Genomic DNA, 21,314 nt, shown 5'->3' with positions numbered 1-21,314 from the left:
TATGTTGGTGGTAATCAGGCAGTGTATGTTGGTGGTAATTAGGCAGTGTATGTTGGTGGTAATCAGGCAGAGTATGTTGGTGGTAATCAGGCAGAGTATGTTGGTGGTAATTAGGCAGTGTATGTTGGTGGTAATCAGGCAGTGTATGTTGGTGGTAATCAGGCAGTGTATGTTGGTGGTAATCAGGCAGTGTATGTTGGTGGTAATCAGGCAGTGTATGTTGGTGGTAATCAGGCAGTGTATGTTGGTAGTAATCAGGCAGTGTATGTTGGTGGTAATCAGGCAGTGTATGTTGGTAGTAATCAGGCAGTGTATGTTGGTAGTAATCAGGCAGTGTATGGTGGTAGTAATCAGGCAGTGTATGTTGGTGGTAATGAGGCAGTGTATGGCGGTGGTAATCAGGCAGTGTATGGTGGTAGTAATCAGGCAGTGTATGGTGGTAGTAATCAGGCAGTGTATGTTGGTGGTAATCAGGCAGTGTATGTTGGTGGTAATCAGGCAGTGTATGTTGGTGGTAATCAGGCAGTGTATGTTGGTGGTAATCAGGCAGTGTATGTTGGTGGTAATCAGGCAGTGTATGGTGGTAGTAATCAGGCAGTGTATGTTGGTGGTAATCAGGCAGTGTATGTTGGTGGTAATCAGGCAGTGTATGTTGGTGGTAATCAGGCAGTGTATGTTGGTGGTAATCAGGCAGTGTATGTTGGTGGTAATCAGGCAGTGTATGTTGGTGGTAATCAGGCAGTGTATGTTGGTAGTAATCAGGCAGTGTATGTTGGTGGTAATCAGGCAGTGTATGTTGGTGGTAATCAGGCAGTGTATGTTGGTAGTAATCAGGCAGTGTATGTTGGTAGTAATCAGGCAGTGTATGTTGGTGGTAATCAGGCAGTGTATGTTGGTAGTAATCAGGCAGTGTATGTTGGTAGTAATCAGGCAGTGTATGTTGGTGGTAATCAGGCAGTGTATGTTGGTAGTAATCAGGCATTGTATGTTGGTGGTAATCAGGCAGTGTATGTTGGTAGTAATCAGGCAGTGTATGTTGGTGGTAATCAGGCAGTGTATGTTGGTGGTAATCAGGCAGTGTATGTTGGTAGTAATCAGGCAGTGTATGTTGGTGGTAATCAGGCAGTGTATGTTGGTGGTAATCAGGCAGTGTATGTTGGTGGTAATCAGGCAGTGTATGTTGGTAGTAATCAGGCAGTGTATGTTGGTGGTAATCAGGCATTGTATGTTGGTGGTAATCAGGCATTGTATGTTGGTGGTAATCAGGCATTGTATGTTGGTAGTAATCAGGCAGTGTATGTTGGTGGTAATCAGGCAGTGTATGTTGGTGGTAATCAGGCAGTGTATGTTGGTGGTAATCAGGCAGTGTATGTTGGTGGTAATCAGGCAGTGTATGTTGGTGGTAATCAGGCAGTGTATGTTGGTGGTAATCAGGCAGTGTATGTTGGTGGTAATCAGGCAGTGTATGTTGGTGGTAATCAGGCATTGTATGTTGGTGGTAATCAGGCAGAGTATGTTGGTAGTAATCAGGCAGTGTATGTTGGTAGTAATCAGGCATTGTATGTTGGTGGTAATCAGGCAGTGTATGTTGGTGGTAATCAGGCAGTGTATGTTGGTGGTAATCAGGGAGTGTATGTTGGTAGTAATCAGGCAGTGTATGTTGGTGGTAATCAGGCAGTGTATGTTGGTGGTAATCAGGCAGTGTATGTTGGTGGTAATCAGGCAGTGTATGTTGGTGGTAATCAGGCAGTGTATGTTGGTAGTAATCAGGCAGTGTATGTTGGTGGTAATCAGGCAGTGTAAATTTGGTGGTAATCAGACAGTTTATGGCGGTGGTAATCGGGCGGTGTAGGGCGGTCGTAATCGGGCGGTGTAGGGCGGTCGTAATCGGGCGGTGTACGGGGGTGGTAATCGGGCGGTGTAGGGGGGTGGTAATAGGGCAGTGTATGGCGGTGGTAATCGGGCGGTAGTAATCGGGCAGTGTATGGCGGTGGTAATCGGGTGGTGGTAATCGGGCGGTGTACGGTGGTGGTAATTGGGCGGTGTACGGTGGTGGTAATTGGGCAGTGTACGGCGGTACTGTATATTTTTTATTTGTATGCTGTATTACTTTATTATTTGGGCACTATATGGTTCACCATAGGGGAGGTGTCATTAGAAGGTGTTGCACAGGGCACTATCCAATGTTAGGCTGTTCCTGACCTTCATTCTTGATCATTTTCGAGCACATATTTTCTGAATTCTTCCAAGATTTACAACAAAGTGTCTGTGTTTCTGCTCCAGTCACATCTGTATCTCCTTCAGATCATTTCAAACAGTTTAATTGCATCTCATGTGAACAGGACTCTGGCTGACGAGCTGTAATACGGCGCTGAACTATAGAAGCGTCTCCAAAACCAGCCGTTTGATAATTCACAATGTTGAATCATGAAGCAGCGTGAGAGATCCTATCATGTGAGAGGAGATCCCGGCTCGGGGTGGCCACTCCACGTTTGTTTGTATAGACCGTTCTCTAATTAGCGGCTGGTTTATCGTGTCTGCTGAGGTGCGCGCTGTACTCACAGGAGACCTTTCTATTTACAGGTGGCGTCATAATCACCATTTATTGCCCTTTTTAAACACTGACATATATTCCCCTCCCCCACCGGTATCCGGCCCTTTAAATCTACAGCACATTCTGATTAATAGACTATAATGAAAGACTTTACTTCCAGCAGACACGTTGCTACATGTTAAGTTAGGTGCAAATGCATTAAAAGTAGAATTGATGTGACTGAACGTCACTGGAGCAGGACCCGGGTTCTCTCATTAATAAAATTTGCTGCAGTCTGCGGAGATGCGATGACAGACGAGTTGGTTGGTTGAATGGAAATCAGCAGGAAGTGACGCAAAACAGACGCGGTAACATCAATTCCTACTAATCTGAGATCCATTGGGGAATAAAAAGAAAATGAGTGCTTCAATCTGGCAGCAGGACCAGGCAGGTGCTGAACTAGCAAACATTCCAGATTATTGGACATAGAGAAATTTGGAAGATTGTGGGTGGAGACCCAACATGATGAGGCCTGATGCCCGAAATAAAGTGCTTTTTACAAACAAGATGTTGCTGAGTAAATATGAACGCTTTTCTTATCTTGTACTGATTTATATTAGGGGTTATACTCTAGTCACATCCAGAGCTGCATTCACAATACTGCTGCACCTTGGAAAAACACGGCAATAAAAACAACAATGTTTCTATAATTAAATTAGAATTTTTGTTAACTTATATCATAAAAGTACCGGTAAATTAGGCGTGGGCCTGACTTCTGGGACCCCCACTGTTGCTGCAAATGAGGGATTTCAAATGACGTCATCAGCTGTACAGCAGGACATACCTGCACTGCTCCCCTCAATAGAAATGAATGGGATTGCTGCATGCTTGTCTGCTCTTCTACTGTGAACGGGACCCCTTCTTCTCGGTAACGGTGGGGGTCCCAGACGTCTGACCCTCATCTACATAACTTTTATGACTTGTCTAATTCATGGGTTATAAAAGTAAAACAGTTTAATCTCTCACTCACCTGATATCTGACTGCTGCCCCCTACGGGTTTAGTCTCTGGATAGAGCATGCTCCGCTATGTTGTGATGTGGGAGAGGGAGTTCTGCGCCATTTGCCAATGGGATTGGTAAAGATCAGCAACAATTGGGAATGTTTTACCAGATCTCCAGCTCTTCACCCTATGAAAGGTGTCACTATAGAGAAACATTATCAGCAGGAGTCACAGCCGGAGATCCAGGTCATACATATCTGATGCTCCTGTATGTAATCGTGGCGACCGTATCACCGTACAGTAAGATGTTCAGCATCAGTTACCCATCAGATCTTGTGTTATATCATCCAGATGTTCAGGGGCGTAGCTAAAGGCTCATGGGCCCTGGTGCAAGAATTCAGCTCAGGCCCCCCTAACCCTTCCCAACAGCACCAGACCCCTGCGCACGCCTATGCCCAGCCGCCTTGCCCGACAGACCCCATGAATGCCTCCACAGTATAATGCTCTGCATAAATGACCCCACAGTATAATGCCCCCCATAGCTGACCCCACAGTATAATGCCCCATAGCTGCCCCCACACAGTATAATACCCCCCATAGCTGACCCCACAGTATAATGCCCCCCATAGCTGACCCCACAGTATAATGCCCCATAGCTGCCCCCACACAGTATAATGCCCCCCATAGCTGTCCACACAGTATATTGCCCCCCATAGCTGCCCACACACTGTATAATGCCTCCCATAGCTGCCCACACAGTATAATGCCCCCATAGATGCCCCCACACAGTATAATGCACCCCATAGCTGCCCACACAGTATATTGCCCCCCATAGATGCCCACACACAGTATAATACACCCCATACAATATAAAGCCCGCCATAGCTGCCCCATACAGTATAATGCCCCCTAAAGCTGTCCCATATGGTATAATGCCCCCCACACAATATAAAGCCCGCTATAGCTGTCCCATACAGAATAATGCCCCCATACAGTATAATGCCCCCTATAACTGCCCCATACAGTATAATGCCCCCCATACAGTATAATGCCCCCTATAGCTGCCCCATACAATATAATGCACCCCCTCCCATACCCAGTATAATGCCCCCATATTTATGTGCCTAATAGAAAAATAATAACATAACTACTTACCTATCCCCGTTCCCGCGACGGGTGGGGAATCCTTTTTCTCCTCTGCACTGTGACCTGAGTGACTCGGAGCAGACAGGCGTGATGACCCCCAGGGGTCCTTGGGGGCCTGGTCACAACTGCGACCATTGCGGCCCCTATAGCTACGCCACTGCAGATGTTCACTCCAGGAATGATTTATTATCGCGGCTTGTTCTCCAGATCTACAAGTTTTCTTGCTCCTTCCCGTTTACCTCCTCGTCTCGCAAGTTTAATTCCTGAGGCAGCATGACTTCTCGTTTAATGTTCTCCAGCTTCCTGTCGCTTGAGTGGGAGGGGCTTAAAAAAAGCTTGTGCCTCCTGAAGAGGAAGTCTGTTGTACAGCAGATAGACCTTCCTGTGCAGTACTCAAATACTAAGTGATCTGGTGAGTGCACAGGCGGCAACAAGACGCAAGAAAAACATCGCGCCTACTTACTCTTGTAAGGCTATGTTCACACAGGGCTGATACGCTGCGTAAAAGCACACAGCGTATCCGCCCTGGTCGCCGCAGGGAATTCAGTACGAAAAACCGCATCAAGTTGTTTTTTTTTGCGGTGGAATCGCTGCGATTCAGGACCAAAAAACGCAACATCTGCTATTTGTTGCGGGTTTTACCTCCTCATTGAATTCAATGGGGAAAACCCGCAACAGACAAGCAGAGATTACGCAAATACAATGAACCTGCTGCAGAATTATAAACTGCAACGCAGGTCAATTTCGGAGCGTTTTTTTCTACTTATAACTTACGCAGCGTGTGGAGGAGATTTGTTCAAGTGTCATTCTCTCTGCTGCTACTGTAAATTATGTCGATTTTCCGCAACGAAATCTGTTGCGGAAAATCCGCAGTATTTACACTACTTGTGTAACTTACCCTGAGAGTTTAAGGTTTTTTGATTACATTTTTTGCAGACCAGCAAACTGAGGTATAATGCTGCCAACAGGGACAATTGCCTCTTGGGTCTCTCTTAAAGGGGTATTCCGCCTAAAGTAAACAGAATGAGCACTATATGTTCTCACACGTTGCTATGGTCGCCAAGCACAGTTCTGGAGATGCTGTATATACAGTCATGTTATGTGTGTATATAGAATTCCATAAATTGTACAATATCTCTGACATTTTGCTTGTGGAGCTGCAGGTTCAGAGCTCAGTGGGCTTTCCCTGTGAAGCTGCTGCTCTCTCTGTCTTTCATCCTCCCTTCTCTCAATGCTTTAGCCTTTGTTTCTGTGTCCTCCTCTCCGTCTCTCACACGGACATGGCAAGAAGTGAATCCTGGGAGATTATCCTGGGAGCTCGGAAGTCTCCACATAAATATATAACCTGCTGTATTTCAATAAAAGTGTCCTGCTCTTTGTATAGATGTCCCTACAGTGCTCGGGGTGAGGTTATTAAGAAATAAGGGAGGAATGCAAGACCGCAGGATCAGACTACACACAGGGTTTATTTGTAGTCTGTCACCATAGAAACACATAGCTCTGCATTAGAGCTGCAGACACAAAACGATGGTAGATTTTTAATCAAGACTCTTTGCAAAGTTGCTTGATTTATTATTTTAGCTGGCAGAAAGAAAAAAAAGGGTTGCAATGTACAAATCCTTTAAACCTCTCTCACCGTGTGCTTAGCAAAGCGGCAGATGTGACATTGTTATATTACAGATGACAGCCGGAATCTCAGAGAGCGAGTCCCCAATGCCGCTCCAGGTTTAGATATAATTTAACTGCATGGAAAAGCCGCCATCTAACATCTCGTTAAATATGGACATGTTCAGTAAATCTCCCGTCCCTCTCAATAAGATGTAAACAGCAGTTTAATGGTAAATCCCCGAAAGCTTCATCTCTGGGTCAAGGCAAATCAGTTTTTTTTCCTTCTTATATAAAATAATCTCATTCCAAGCCGTGTTCGGCCTTTGAACAAATGACTTTCCTGTGACGCTTGTGGAGAGGGTCCCTCAGGTATGGAAACGGTGACAATAAGGGTAAATGACGGGGGACGGGGGGTCCTTCATACATAACACTCATCTTGTTACATGGTGACAGCCACATAGGAATCTTACGTTTCAGGCATCATTTACACGAGCGTAATATACGCGCGTGCTTTTCACGCGTGTCGTACGCACCTATATTAGTCTATGGGGCAGTGTAGATGATGCGTGAATTTTGCGCAGCGCGAGTGCGTTGCGTAAAACTCACGACATGTTCTATAATCGTGCGTTTTTCGCGCATCACGCACCCATTGAAGTCAATGGGTGCGTGAAAACCACGCATGCCGCACGGAAGCACTTCCGTGCGACCTCCGTGATTCGCGCATGAGCTGTCAAAAGGATGAATGTAAACAGAAAAGCACCACATGCTTTTCTGTTTACAAACATCCAAACGGAGTGTCAAATTAGAGATGAGCGCACCGAACTTCACCGGGTTCGGCCGAACTCGTTTTGACCGAACCCGGCAAAAAATGTTCGGGTACGCGACGTCAGGAGACAGTCACTGTCCACGGTGCTGAAAGAGTTAAACTGGTTCAGCACCCTGGACAGTGACTTCCGATCACAATATACATATACGTGTAAAAAAAACAAGAGGTTCTGACTTACCGATAACTCCCGGCTTCTTCCTCCAGTCCGACCTCCCGGGATGATAATTCAGTCCAAGTGACAGCTGCAGCCAATCACAGGCCAAGCACAGCCTGCAGCCAATCACAGGCTGCAGCGGTCTCATGGACTGCCGCGTCATCCTGGGAGGTGGGGCCGGATGTCAAGAGAGGGACGCGTCACCAAGGCAACGGCCGGGAGACCGGACTGGAGGAAGCAGGAAGTTCATGGTAAGTATGAACGTCTTTTTTTGATTCACAGGTTGGTGTATATTGTGATCGGCATTCACTGTCGAGGGTGCTGAAAGAGTTACTGCCGATCAGTTAGCTCTTTCAGCACCTTGGACAATGACGGGCGTCGACTAGCCTCATCTCTATGATGGCGGCTGCGCGAAAATCACGCAGCCGCGCATCATACACGGATGACACACGGAGCTGTCAAATGCCTTTTGCGCGCGCAAAACGCAGCGTTTTTTGCGCGCGCAAAACGCACACGCTCGTGTAAATCAGGCCTCAATCTGCTTGGTCTGGCCCCGTGAAGGATTTAATTCTCTTAGTTTCATTCTTGTCACTTCATTTCCAGAGATGTTTCCTGACAACATGGGAATTCGCTATAATCAAATCCTGCTTATAATAAAAAAGAGTGCAGGTGACATGAGAAATGGAAATGAGACATCAATTCCAGGAGGTCGCAGAAAGAACTTGTATTTATTGTAGACCTACAAATGGCTATACATGGTACAATTTACCCCTGACCCAATCAGGGCCATTTAAAGGGACATACATTGCAAAAAATCTGGGTGAATTTTCTGGTTCGTCAGCGGATTAGATGCTATAGTATCATATTTAAAGAAATTTATATTCAGAATTATCTATACCCTGGTTCATTTTATCTCCCCCTCCTTTTCCCCTGTCCTGAGACTATAAGAACATGTTTGGAGAAAGGGGCGGGGCTTGGACTTCTTTGTCTCTGGCTGGGTGCTAATAGAGACCTCCCACTACTGCTCTGACTACATTTGTCTGCAAGCAAAATTAAACCACACCCACTATTTAAGCCCCACCTTATTTAAGCCCCACCCACTATTTAAGCCCCACCTCCCAGCTGAAACATGGACAAAACCAAGATGTAAAAGATTTCTGCATGACTTCTTGTTACAAGATCTTGACAAAACCCCTGCAGACTCATGAATAAACGTATGTTTGCTTTTTTTTTTAACTGTTCCTTTAAATAAGAAATCCAGTCATATAAGTGGAGCCTAATTATTGATTCTTGAATTCTTTTGCAACATTGTAATTTACGCAAATTAAAATTCTTCACCATTTTCAAGACCTATGCATGCTGTCAGTGAATGCATTTGCATTCAGATTCCAGTCCTGCTCACATAACTGCAAAAGGACTTCTCATTTGTGAAATTTTTCATCCATAAATATTTGAAGGAGTTTATCGTTCCGCTCATTAGGTGTAAACAGAAGTCTTAAGGAACAGAATGATATTGCTAATTAGCGATGGATTTGTGCGGAGAGAACTTAACGAATGGAAACACTAGACGGGTGAAAAAATAGTGGGAAAAACATGAGCAGATCGTTCTAACGCTCCAGGAGCGAAAATAAACAAGATCCATTTATAGACGATCTGACTTGGGAATTGTGGAGCAGAAATGGAGGAATGCCTAGTTTTTAATTTGAGTTATTTCCCATGATGCCTCATTTATAGATATAATTTGCTAAAGCTTTACTGCCATTGACAGGGACTAGGGAGAGGATTCTGGGAGCGGCTGCCTCCTTCTTCCTATTGAAATCACATGCAAGTCAAGCTGAGCGTACATGGGGGAGTCGGGAGGAATAGCTGTCGGCTGAACGATCTCGCTATCTGAAGTATATGGCCACCATAAGTGCATGGCCTGATGGGCTGAAGCATGGCCTAAGAGGGTGGAGCATGGTCTGAGGGGATGAAGCATGGTCTGAGGGGGTTGAACATGGCCTGATGGGGTGAAACATGGCCTGAGGGGGTAAAACATGGCCTGAGGGGGTGAAGCATGGTCTGAGGAGATGGAGCATGGCCTAAGGCGGTAGAGTATGGCCTGAGGGGGTGGAACAAGGCCTGATGGGGTGAAGCATAGTCTGAGGAGATGGAGCATGGCCGAAGAGGGTGGAACATGGCCTGAGGGGGTGGAGCATGGCCTTAGGGGTGAAAAATAGCCTGAGCGGGTGGAGTATGGCCTAAGGGGGTATAGAATGGCCTGAGCGGGTGGAACATGGCCTCAGGGGGCGGAAAATGGCCTGCGGGGGTGGAGCATGGTCTGAGGGGTGGAGCATGGTCTGAGGGGGTGGAGCATGGCCTGAGGGGGTGGAGCATAGCCTGAGGGGGTGGAGCATGACACATGAATTTAAAGAACACCCAAGAGAGAATTCCTGTGTCATGCTCCGCCCCTCAGACCCTGCACTAGACATAACCCAATGTATCAGCTTTGTCCAAAATGGCTACAAATAATTCTGTCCCCCAATTCCGGCAGCTCACCGCACATCCATAACTTCAATAGAGCCATGAAACTTATGAGCCTGACAAGCGGCATGCAATGGCGGTTTGCAGAAGGGATTGAGATGTTGTAATGTCAGTGAAGTGCTGGATGACGGGTGGGGACGATGCTCCTTTATGTGGACTGTAAGCTCCTCGGCGGTGAGCGGTGTAAGGACGGTGTCGCCTCACGACGGATTTTCCACTTATGTAAAATCTTCATGAAACGCGTTGAGCAGCTTTGAACTTTCCTCATCTACATTCTGAGAGCCGCAGGTAACGTTTGGGGGATGAATGTTCTGACGGGGGCTTCACTTCACATGTGATATTCTCCCCTCCTCTAATCTCCCAAGACGAAAGCTCAAGAAAACTGGAAAGGACGCAAGAAATTCCTCCCCTGGGGGAAAATGTCGAAGAGCTTGAGGAACACAAAGCTTTTCATGTTGCTACTTTAATCAGCGTAAAATGTCGAAATGAAATGCGGCCGCGATGTGGAGGCGCCGGGCCGGACAGATTCATGTCAGTATGCCAGATCGGCGGTTAATAGATCAGCAATGTCCAGGCTCCACACTGTAACGACCCCTCTCCTGGGGCTCAGCGCCGGCCCTTGTGCTGATGATCCGCAGCCGGCTGAGTGGTGTCAAGTTTTCCGCTTCTATTTCGAGGTGTTGTATTTGTTTGTTGTTATATTTCAATTATTTGCCGCGGAGGAGGACGCGGCATCTTCTGTCTTCTCCACTTTCTTCACACTCGAGGCGACCGCATGGACACCAGACTCTGCCGCCGAGGACGAGGACTTTCCATCTCTGGATCTTATTTTATTTTTTCTTCCAGGGTGGAGCAATGAACGTGCTCACAATGTTCTCGGAGCTTCTGATAAATCTGGTGGACACAGTTTACTATTTAGGCGTTTTCCACTTTGGAGAGGAGAATGATTCTTGAGTAAGGTCTTAGGCCCTGTTCACACAGAGTTTGTTTTGACGAGTTTTTTGACGCGGAAGCCGCGCCGCAAAACTCGTCAAAAACTGCCCGAAAATACCTCCCATTGATTTCAATGGGAGTTGGACGAGTTTTTTTACAGCGAGTAAAAAAAATGCGTCGCGGTAAAAAGAAGCGTCATGACCCATCTTGAGGCGGTTTCCGCCTCCAAAACTCCATTTCAATTAGTCAGAAAGAGGAAAAAAACGCCTCGACGAGTGTTTTGAGGAGTTTTTGTCAAACCACTGTGCAAAAACCGTCTGGAGCAGTTTTTACAGGAGGAATTTTCCTCCTGCAAAAAACTCTGTGTGAACACAGCCTTGAACGGATGGTGCAGGGACTGGAAACAGTCAGCATGTCATCGTACTGGGAGTCCAGACATATAACAATGGACATAAAGTATTTCTGATAATATCAAGTGTCACCTTAGAGAGGGCAGTTCTGGGGAGTGTGGAGTCGACTTCAAGTCTTTATTCCTTAGTGGAAAGAAGATCTCCATTACGTGGTCTAGTGTAAAGTTGGCCATTATGATATAGTATATAGCAGAACTCCAGTCTCTAGTATATAGCAGAACTCCAGTCTCTAGTATATAGCAGAACTCCAGTCTCTAGTATATAGCAGAACTCCAGTCTCTAGTATATAGCAGAACTCCAGTCTCTGGTGTCTAGTATATAGCAGAACTCCAGTCTCTAGTATATAGCAGATCTCCAGTATATAGCAGATCTCCAGTCTCTAGTGTCTAGTATATAGCAGATCTCCAGTCTCTAGTATATAGCAGATCTCCAGTCTCTAGTGTCTAGTATATAGCAGAACTCCAGTCTCTAGTATATAGCAGAACTCCAGTCTCTAGTGTCTAGTATATAGCAGATCTCCAGTCTCTGGTGTCTAGTATATAGCAGAACTCCAGTCTCTAGTGTCTAGTATATAGCAGAACTCCAGTCTCTAGTATATAGCAGAACTCCAGTCTCTAGTATATAGCAGAACTCCAGTCTCTAGTGTCTAGTATATAGCGGATCTCCAGTCTCTAGTGTCTAGTATATAGCGGATCTCCAGTCTCTAGTGTCTAGTATATAGCAGATCTCCAGTCTCTAGTATATAGCAGATCTCCAGTCTCTAGTGTCTAGTATATAGCAGACCTCCAGTATCTAGTGTCTAGTATATAGCGGATCTCCAGTCTCTAGTGTCTAGTATATAGCAGAACTCCAGTCTCTAGTGGCTAGTATATAGCAGAACTCCAGTCTCTAGTGTCTAGTATATAGCAGAACTCCAGTCTCTAGTATATAGCAGATCTCCAGTCTCTAGTGTCTAGTATATAGCAGATCTCCAGTCTCTAGTGTCTAGTATATAGCAGATCTCCAGTATATAGCAGATCTCCAGTCTCTAGTGTCTAGTATATAGCAGAACTCCAGTCTCTAGTATATAGCAGATCTCCAGTCTCTAGTGTCTAGTATATAGCAGATCTCCAGTCTCTAGTGTCTAGTATATAGCAGATCTCCAGTATATAGCAGATCTCCAGTCTCTAGTGTCTAGTATATAGCAGATCTCCAGTCTCTAGTATATAGCAGATCTCCAGTCTCTAGTGTCTAGTATATAGCAGACCTCCAGTCTCTAGTGTCTAGTATATAGCAGATCTCCAGTTTCTAGTGACTAGTATATAGCAGATCTCCAGTCTCTAGTGTCTAGTATATAGCAGATCTCCAGTCTCTAGTATATAGCAGACCTCCAGTCTCTAGTATATAGCAGATCTCCAGTCTCTAGTGTCTAGTATATAGCAGATCTCCAGTCTCTAGTGTCTAGTATATAGCAGATCTCCAGTCTCTAGTGTCTAGTATATAGCAGATCTCCAGTCTCTAGTATATAGCAGATCTCCAGTCTCTAGTGTCTAGTATATAGCAGATCTCCAGTCTCTAGTATATAGCAGATCTCCAGTCTCTAGTGTCTAGTATATAGCAGATCTCCAGTCTCTAGTATATAGCAGAACTCCAGTCTCTAGTGTCTAGTATATAGCAGATCTCCAGTCTCTAGTATATAGCAGATCTCCAGTCTCTAGTATATCGCAGATCTCCAGTCTCTAGTATATAGCAGATCTCCAGTCTCTAGTTTCTAGTATATAGCAGATCTCCAGTCTCTAGTGTCTAGTATATAGCAGACCTCCAGTCTCTAGTGTCTAGTATATAGCAGACCTCCAGTCTCTGGTGTCTAGTATATAGCAGATCTCCAGTCTCTAGTGACTAGTATATAGCAGATCTCCAGTCTCTAGTGTCTAGTATATAGCAGATCTCCAGTCTCTAGTGTCTAGTATATAGCAGATCTCCAGTCTCTAGTGTCTAGTATATAGCAGACCTCCAGTCTCTAGTGTCTAGTATATAGCAGACCTCCAGTCTCTAGTGTCTAGTATATAGCAGATCTCCAGTCTCTAGTGTCTAGTATATAGCAGACCTCCAGTCTCTAGTGACTAGTATATAGAAGATCTCCAGTCTCTAGTATATAGCAGACCTCCAGTCTCTAGTGTCTAGTATATAGCAGATCTCCAGTCTCTAGTATATAGCAGACCTCCAGTCTCTAGTGTCTAGTATATAGCAGACCTCCAGTCTCTAGTGTCTAGTATATAGCAGATCTCCAGTCTCTAGTGTCTAGTATATAGCAGATCTCCAGTCTCTAGTGTCTAGTATATAGCAGATCTCCAGTCTCTAGTGTCTAGTATATAGCAGATCTCCAGTCTCTAGTGACTAGTATATAGCAGATCTCCAGTCTCTGGTGTCTAGTATATAGCAGACCTCCAGTCTCTGGTGTCTAGTATATAGCAGATCTCCAGTCTCTAGTGTCTAGTATATAGCAGACCTCCAGTCTCTAGTGTCTAGTATATAGCAGATCTCCAGTCTCTAGTGTCTAGTATATAGCAGATCTCCAGTCTCTAGTGTCTAGTATATAGCAGATCTCCAGTCTCTAGTGTCTAGTATATAGCAGACCTCCAGTCTCTGGTGTCTAGTATATAGCAGATCTACAGTCTCTAGTGTCTAGTATATAGCAGACCTCCAGTCTCTGGTGTCTAGTATATAGCAGATCTCCAGTCTCTAGTGTCTAGTATATAGCAGACCTCCAGTCTCTGGTGTCTAGTATATAGCAGACCTCCAGTCTCTAGTGTCTAGTATATAGCAGACCTCCAGTCTCTAGTGTCTAGTATATAGCAGATCTCCAGTCTCTAGTGTCTAGTATATAGCAGATCTCCAGTCTCTAGTGTCTAGTATATAGCAGATCTCCAGTCTCTGGTGTCTAGTATATAGCAGATCTCCAGTCTCTGGTGTCTAGTATATAGCAGATCTCCAGTCTCTGGTAACTAGTATATAGCAGATCTCCAGTCTCTAGTGTCTAGTATATAGCAGAACTCCAGTCTCTAGTATATAGCAGATTTCCAGTCTCTAGTGACTAGTATATAGAAGATCTCTAGTGTCTAGTATATAGCAGATCTCCAGTCTCTAGTATATAGCAGATCTCCAGTCTCTAGTGTCTAGTATATAGCAGATCTCCAGTCTCTAGTATCTAGTATATAGCAGAACTCCAGTCTCTAGTGTCTAGTATATAGCAGACCTCCAGTCTCTGGTGTCTAGTATATAGCAGAACTCCAGTCTCTAGTGTCTAGTATATAGCAGAACTCCAGTCTCTAGTATATAGCAGATCTCCAGTCTCTAGTGTCTAGTATATAGCAGATCTCCAGTTTCTAGTGACTAGTATATAGCAGATCTCCAGTCTCTAGTGTCTAGTATATAGCAGATCTCCAATCTCTAGTATATAGCAGACCTCCAGTCTCTAGTATATAGCAGATCTCCAGTCTCTAGTGTATAGTATATAGCAGACCTCCAGTCTCTAGTGTCTAGTATATAGCAGATCTCCAGTCTCTAGTGTCTAGTATATAGCAGACCTCCAGTCTCTAGTGACTAGTATATAGAAGATCTCCAGTCTCTAGTGTCTAGTATATAGCAGAACTCCAGTCTCTAGTGTCTAGTATATAGCAGACCTCCAGTCTCTAGTGACTAGTATATAGAAGATCTCCAGTCTCTAGTGTCTAGTATATAGCAGATCTCCAGTCTCTAGTGTCTAGTATATAGCAGACCTCCAGTCTCTAGTGACTAGTATATAGAAGATCTCCAGTCTCTGGTGTCTAGTATATAGCAGAACTCCAGCCTCTAGTGTCTAGTATATAGCAGATCTCCAGTCTCTAGTATATAGCAGACCTCCAGTCTCTAGTGTCTAGTATATAGCAGATCTCCAGTCTCTAGTGTCTAGTATATAGCAGATCTCCAGTCTCTAGTGTCTAGTATATAGCAGATCTCCAGTCTCTAGTGTCTAGTATATAGCAGACCTCCAGTCTCTGGTGTCTAGTATATAGCAGATCTCCAGTCTCTAGTGACTAGTATATAGAAGATCTCCAGTCTCTAGTGTCTAGTATATAGCAGACCTCCAGTCTCTAGTGTCTAGTATATAGCAGATCTCCAGTCTCTGGTGTCTAGTATATAGCAGACCTCCAGTCTCTAGTGTATAGTATATAGCAGATCTCCAGTCTCTAGTGTCTAGTATATAGCAGACCTTCAGTCATTACTAGATTTCGGTGTATACCAGACCTTAGATCTTTGGTGTCTAGTATATAGCAGACCATATATCTTTGTAAGGTTTCAGACCTCCAGTCTTTTATATCTTCTGTAATGTAGTCATTTTTGGTGGATTGCAGAGTTTCACTCTCTGACACCACCTGAGATACCACATCATGTTATGCCCCTTCCTCTACATATGGGGTAAAGTAAGAAGAACGCTGATGGTAGTGAAGCCTGGTACGTATATGGTCTATAGTGACCCTACTGGCATTGTATTCTATATTTACTCTCCAGGTGTTATTGTAGAACCCGTAGTCCCAGACGTACCCGCGCTATAACGAGATGATACACACCGCCAAGTAACGCTTTGTGTGGGTGCAGCGGGCGGAGACTGGGTGAAAGAATTATTTCACATTGAAGAAGACGTGAAATAATGAAATGTACTGTTATTTTTAATCTGTCAGGTCCTCATTTATGGAACAAAATAAAGCGTGCAGCACATTTCATTTCTCCTAATGACTGTCAGACAAATGAAATTACATGGAGTACAGTACATGCCAACGTTCATCAAAAGATACGACACGCTTCACAACACTTCACCATCAAATGCAAAGTGTCTTCACAGCAACGAGAAGACGCGCACATTTACTAACATCCCTTTATGTGCGCGCAGACCAATCACAGACGTCCAGCAACACATTCATAGGCACGCAGCTCCCATGAAGAGTAATGCAAAGCTGGAAAGGTTATACAAAGACCTTGGGCCATAAGTGGTCGGACCAGTAAAGGTGAATAAAAGGAGGGGTGGGGCGATCACAGATTAAGCGGGAGCATAATTTATCATTCAGGGGAATCTTTGCAGTAAATGCTGGAAACATTTTTTTTGAAGGAATACACCCAAATTTTATGCAACATACATGAGGACATACATTATTGGGTGTAAACGCATCGATCAGGGAGCATGCACTGTATTATAATTCAGAGCGGCACTCACAAATCTGCAGCTTCAGAGCTGAAATCTCACTTGATTTCCTGCTTGTTCAGCACCTTCACAGATGTTTATTCTGTGTTTTGCATTCTGGAAAATGTTGTCCTTACACCAGGCAATGTGCAGTCATCTGAACCGTAATGCCCCATTAAAGTATAAGAGCTCAAATAGAATATTAGGGAGATACAGTATCTCTCCATAGGCCTGCTGACTATTTCCAATAACAACCAGCAGAATAGCGAGTGCAGCTCTGGAGTATAATACAGGATATAACTCAGGATCAGTACAGGATAAGTAATGTAATGTATGTACACAGTGACTCCACCAGCAGAATAGTGAGTGCAGCTCTGGAGTATAATACAGGATGTAACTCAGGATCAGTACAGGATAAGTAATATAATGTATGTACACAGTGACTCCACCAGCAGAATAGTGAGTGCAGCTCTGGAGTATAATACAGGATGTAACTCAGGATCAGTACAGGATAAGTAATGTATGTACACAGTGATTCCACCAGCAGAATAGTGAGTGCAGCTCTGGGGTATAATACAGGATGTAACTCAGGATCAGTACAGGATAAGTAATGTAATGTATGTACACAGTGACTCCACCAACAGAATAGTGAGTGCAGCTCTGGAGTATAATACAGGATGTAACTCAGGATCAGTAATGTAATGTATGTACACAGTGACTCTACCAGCAGAATAGTGAGTGCAGCTCTGGAGTATAATACAGGATGTAACTCAGGATCAGTACAGGATAAGTAATGTCATGTATGTACACAGTGACTCCACCAGCAGAATAGTGAGTGAAGCTCTGGAGTATAATACAGGATATAACTCAGGATCAGTACAGGATAAGTAATGTAATGTATGTACACAGTGACTCCACCAGCAGAATAGCGAGTGCAGCTCTGGAGTATAATACAGGATGTAACTCAGGATCAGTACAGGATAAGTAATGTATGTGCACAGTGACTCCACCAGCAGAATAGTCAGTGCAGCTCTGGAGTGGGTGGAGTAGGACGTGTGGAGAGAGCTGCTGAGACTACCGTGCAGGCCTTGGATCCAGGGACTTTCCTTATTCTATCTGCCCAGGCCTCATACCATCTGTCTGGGCTTGGAAAGTACCCTGAGGGGGGTTCCATCCTAGGATGGAGCCTCAGACCTCTACCTCCCGGAGCATGCCAGCGGGGGGTAGAGGGTCATCCCAGCTGGCTGGGAATATGAAAACAGTCGCGGGGGTGAGGAGATCATCTCGGGGCAAGGCTGTCCTGGCTCCCCCTGAGGCTGGAACCCTGGATAAGGGTATGGAGACGCGGTCCGGCATGGTGATCGAGGTGTTGTCGTCTGGAGAAGGACCATCACCGTCCGGACATTTGGATGACGGTCGTGTGGAGGAATGGGGACAGCTGAGGACCGGAGAGACGGTGGAGAACTTCAGCTCCCGTCTGGCTATGCGGTTGGAGGAGTATCGGGACCTCAGGAAGTCGCTGCAACGGCTCCGTGCGGACTTGGCGGTCGCCAGAGGAAGGGCTGCAAAATGCACAGGAGGTAAGAGGTCCCGATACCGTTTAAATGTGAAATCCTTGTTGGAGGAAATAAAAGAAGTGGAAGAGAGACGTGAGGAGATTTTGGCAGGCGGAGGGGTGTTTGGAGAAAAGTTAAAAAACGAAGAGAGGTTTGCCGAGATGGCAGCACCTATAAAAATAGAAAGTATGGAGGAAGACACAGCAAAGGAAAATGTGGGGGAGAAAATGGAGCATGAAAATGTAAAGTCCAGAGAAGGCTCAGATTGTGAGGCACCCAGGAGCAGTGAGGAGGAGGAGGGTGGACTCACAGCTGGGAGAAATCAGGAGTGTTTTGAAACTGACAGTGAGCGGCCTCCAGGATTACTCACTCAGATCCGTAACGTGGAGTCGCCGGTATCCTTCCAGGGATTTTGTTTCGGTGCGGAGTTACCCGCAGAGGAGGAAAAACAAAAGAAAAAAAAATTTAAGAAGAAAAAAAAGGAAAAGGAAAAAAAATCTGCTAAAGGTTCATTTAAAATGGTGTATACAGCAAGATCCTTCCTGTGCTCTGAGCCTGATAAAAGTCAGGATCAGGGCGCAGGTCCCGCAAGACCCCCAGCTCAAGCCTCTGCAGTGGGGCTGGAGCGGGAATGCGGGGAGAGTGTTACGGGTCCGGCATTAGAGCACGTGGTGGTCAAAATGGCGCCGGACGCCAACCCCTGCAAAGGGGGCGGTACTGGTGGCCTGGTGACGCCAGGGGGTGTGTCCCCGTGTCCGGTGAATGGCGAGCCCGGGAAACTGGTCTTTGATGCGAGTCAGGGGTCGGGAGAACGGGTAAACCAGAAACCGGATGTGGTGTCTGAAAGCCAGAAGTCTGTCAGTGTCGCAGTAAAGCCGTCAGACGTTCCGGACAAGGGCGGTCACAGAAAGGGCTCCGGCTCTGTTGGCCACTCCTCTGTGGGAGGGGGGAGTGGTCCGGCGCCGGAGGCGGCTCCAGTGACGTTAGTGGCTCCTTCGTCCGCATCGCTGAAAAGTGGTGTAGGCGAGAAGGGGGCTGCTGGCGTCGGGGGCGACGGTGGCCCCTTTCCCAAAAATGTTCAGCACTCAGAACAGATGGAGGTTAATGAGGCGGAGGGCACAGCAGGGACACCGCTTATAACATCTGGTGGCGTCCCTGCAAAGGTGCCTGATGATGCGGAGACTGAAGCAGTGTCTACCCACACAAAAAGTACAGAAAAAATACATAACATAGAACCAGGCCTGGCCAGAAGGATGACTGCAGGGGGACCTGGTGGGTTAAATGAAAAAGTTGCGGCTGTGGATGTGGAAACTGCTGGGGGTATGCAGGTGTCTGTAAATAAAGTTGCTGGAGTGTCTGCTGGTAATGGGGTGTTGAGTGCTGTATCTGTGGGTGGTGGGGATGGGGTATCAACCAGGGGCAATGGGCCTGGCGCTCCTCTTGCTGTGACATCCGGCAGGTCTTATGCTGGTGTGGCAGCGGGGGGACAGCGGGCCCACCCATCTTCATCCTCAAGGTCCGGGGACGGTAACTTGCAACAACGTCTCTTGGACGCTTTAAGAGAGGGAAAGCAAACCCTAACCATAGGGGGAGTGCAGAAGGACCTGTCTTTCTGGATAGACAGATATGGTCTAAATGCCTTCCGAGAGCAACGAGGAGATCAGTGGTCGCTCCCAACAGCCGGGCAGGCTGTAGCCAGGAGGAATGTGGTCCGTCTCCGGTGGCGTGGCAATGATGCGTGCCCTCCCAGAAAGAGGGTGGTGGAGCTGCTGCTGGGGATGGGCTTCAAGGCGAGTGACATCTTTGCCTTGATACATCCTCATGGCTCGGTCGAGTTCGACATCAGCTTTGTTCACCTAGGGGGCCTTGAGGTCTTCTGGGGGAACTACGAGCTGGTGAAGGACGAGCCTGGCTGGCGAGACTTTGCTGCACAAGCAATTTCTCGCCAAAGTGGTCCCAAGAGAGTGACCGTTCTTACCCGTAACGAGTCACTCTCTTGTATAGATATCATGACCTGGTTGGGAAGGTACGGAGAGGTAGTAGAGATGCCACGGAAGAACTTAGACGAGTTTGGCATCTGGTCAGGGGCCTGGACGTTCATGGTTAAACTAAAGCGTCTGGGACAGACGGTGTCCCACATACCATCGTCTGCTTTCCTGGGAAGAGATCGGATCCTTGTCTTCTACCAGGGGCAGCCGAAGTTGTGTCACCGGTGTGGCGACCCCTCACATTTGAGTGCAGGCTGCAAGGTGCAGAAGTGTGCTCATTGTGGGGGGATTGGTCATCTAGCCGCATCGTGTGACCGTATTTGCTGCAACCTGTGTGGTGACTTAGGTCACCCGTTCAGTCGATGTCCTCGCTCTGTTGTCAATGCTTGTTCCAAACCTGCAGAGGATGAGAGGAGGGAGGCCTCCGTGGGTGAGGGTGCGGGCAGGGATGATGGGGCACAGGGGCAAGGGAAGAATGCAAAGAAGGGTCCCCCTTCTCGCCAGAGAAGGGCGGAGAAGCGAAGGAAGGAGAGGATTCGGAAGGCGCTCCAGGAAACTGGGACGACCTCTGATTCGGATCTGGATGCCCCCCTTGAAGCTGATGCCCCTGGGGAGGTCGAATTGAACGAGGAGATGAGGAGGATCCAAAGGGAGCAGAGGGCTGAGGACTCTCAGTCCTCCCACTATGAAAGTGTGGGAGAGGAAGAGAGGACTCAGCCTACAGCAAAAGGGACACCGGGCAAAACCCAAGGGCCAAATACATCTGGCCCCGCCCTGGCCCAGGAAGGTAAATCCTGTACCCCCCTGGTGCGCTCTACTGATCGATACCATGTTCTCGTAGACATTCCAGCCTCTCATACTAAGAGGGAGGGCATGGTAGGGCACCCTAGAGTCGTTGAGCCTCCCCTGCTGCAGGGGCCGTTGCCCCCAGAGGGGGAGGTTGACCCGGTACTTGGGGATGAAGATGGGAATAGGGTGGTGAGTATGGACTCCTCAGTTTGCAAGAAGCGAGGCAAAGAAGGGGGGTCCTCATCAGATAGAGGGGGGGGGGTGGGAAGAAGAAAGCCGTCTAACTCAAACATCCATGATGGCGGCACCCACTCCGTTGACGCTGGCATCAATTAACGTTGCCAGCATTAAGTCAGATAGGGCGAGATTTGCAGCCTTTGATTTTCTTGGCCGAGTTGAAGCCGACATTTTGTTTTTGCAGGAGACCAGGCTGTCACTTTTGGCAGACGTCGTTAAATCTAGGAGGGAGTGGCGACGCGGGCCCTCCTACTGGTCTCTTGCGGCTGAGCCCTATAGCGGAGTGGCGGTCCTTTTCACCGCACCGGTAACATGCCGACGGATGATTGAGTTAGAAATGGGGAGGTGCTTGATCTTAGATGTCCTCATGAGGGGACAGGAATTAAGATTAATCAATATATACGGACCCCAGA

The sequence above is a fragment of the Rhinoderma darwinii genome, chromosome 7, assembly GCF_050947455.1.
Source record: "Rhinoderma darwinii isolate aRhiDar2 chromosome 7, aRhiDar2.hap1, whole genome shotgun sequence".
Classification (NCBI taxonomy): Eukaryota; Metazoa; Chordata; class Amphibia; order Anura; family Rhinodermatidae; genus Rhinoderma; species Rhinoderma darwinii.
This window is presented reverse-complemented; position numbering follows the sequence as displayed.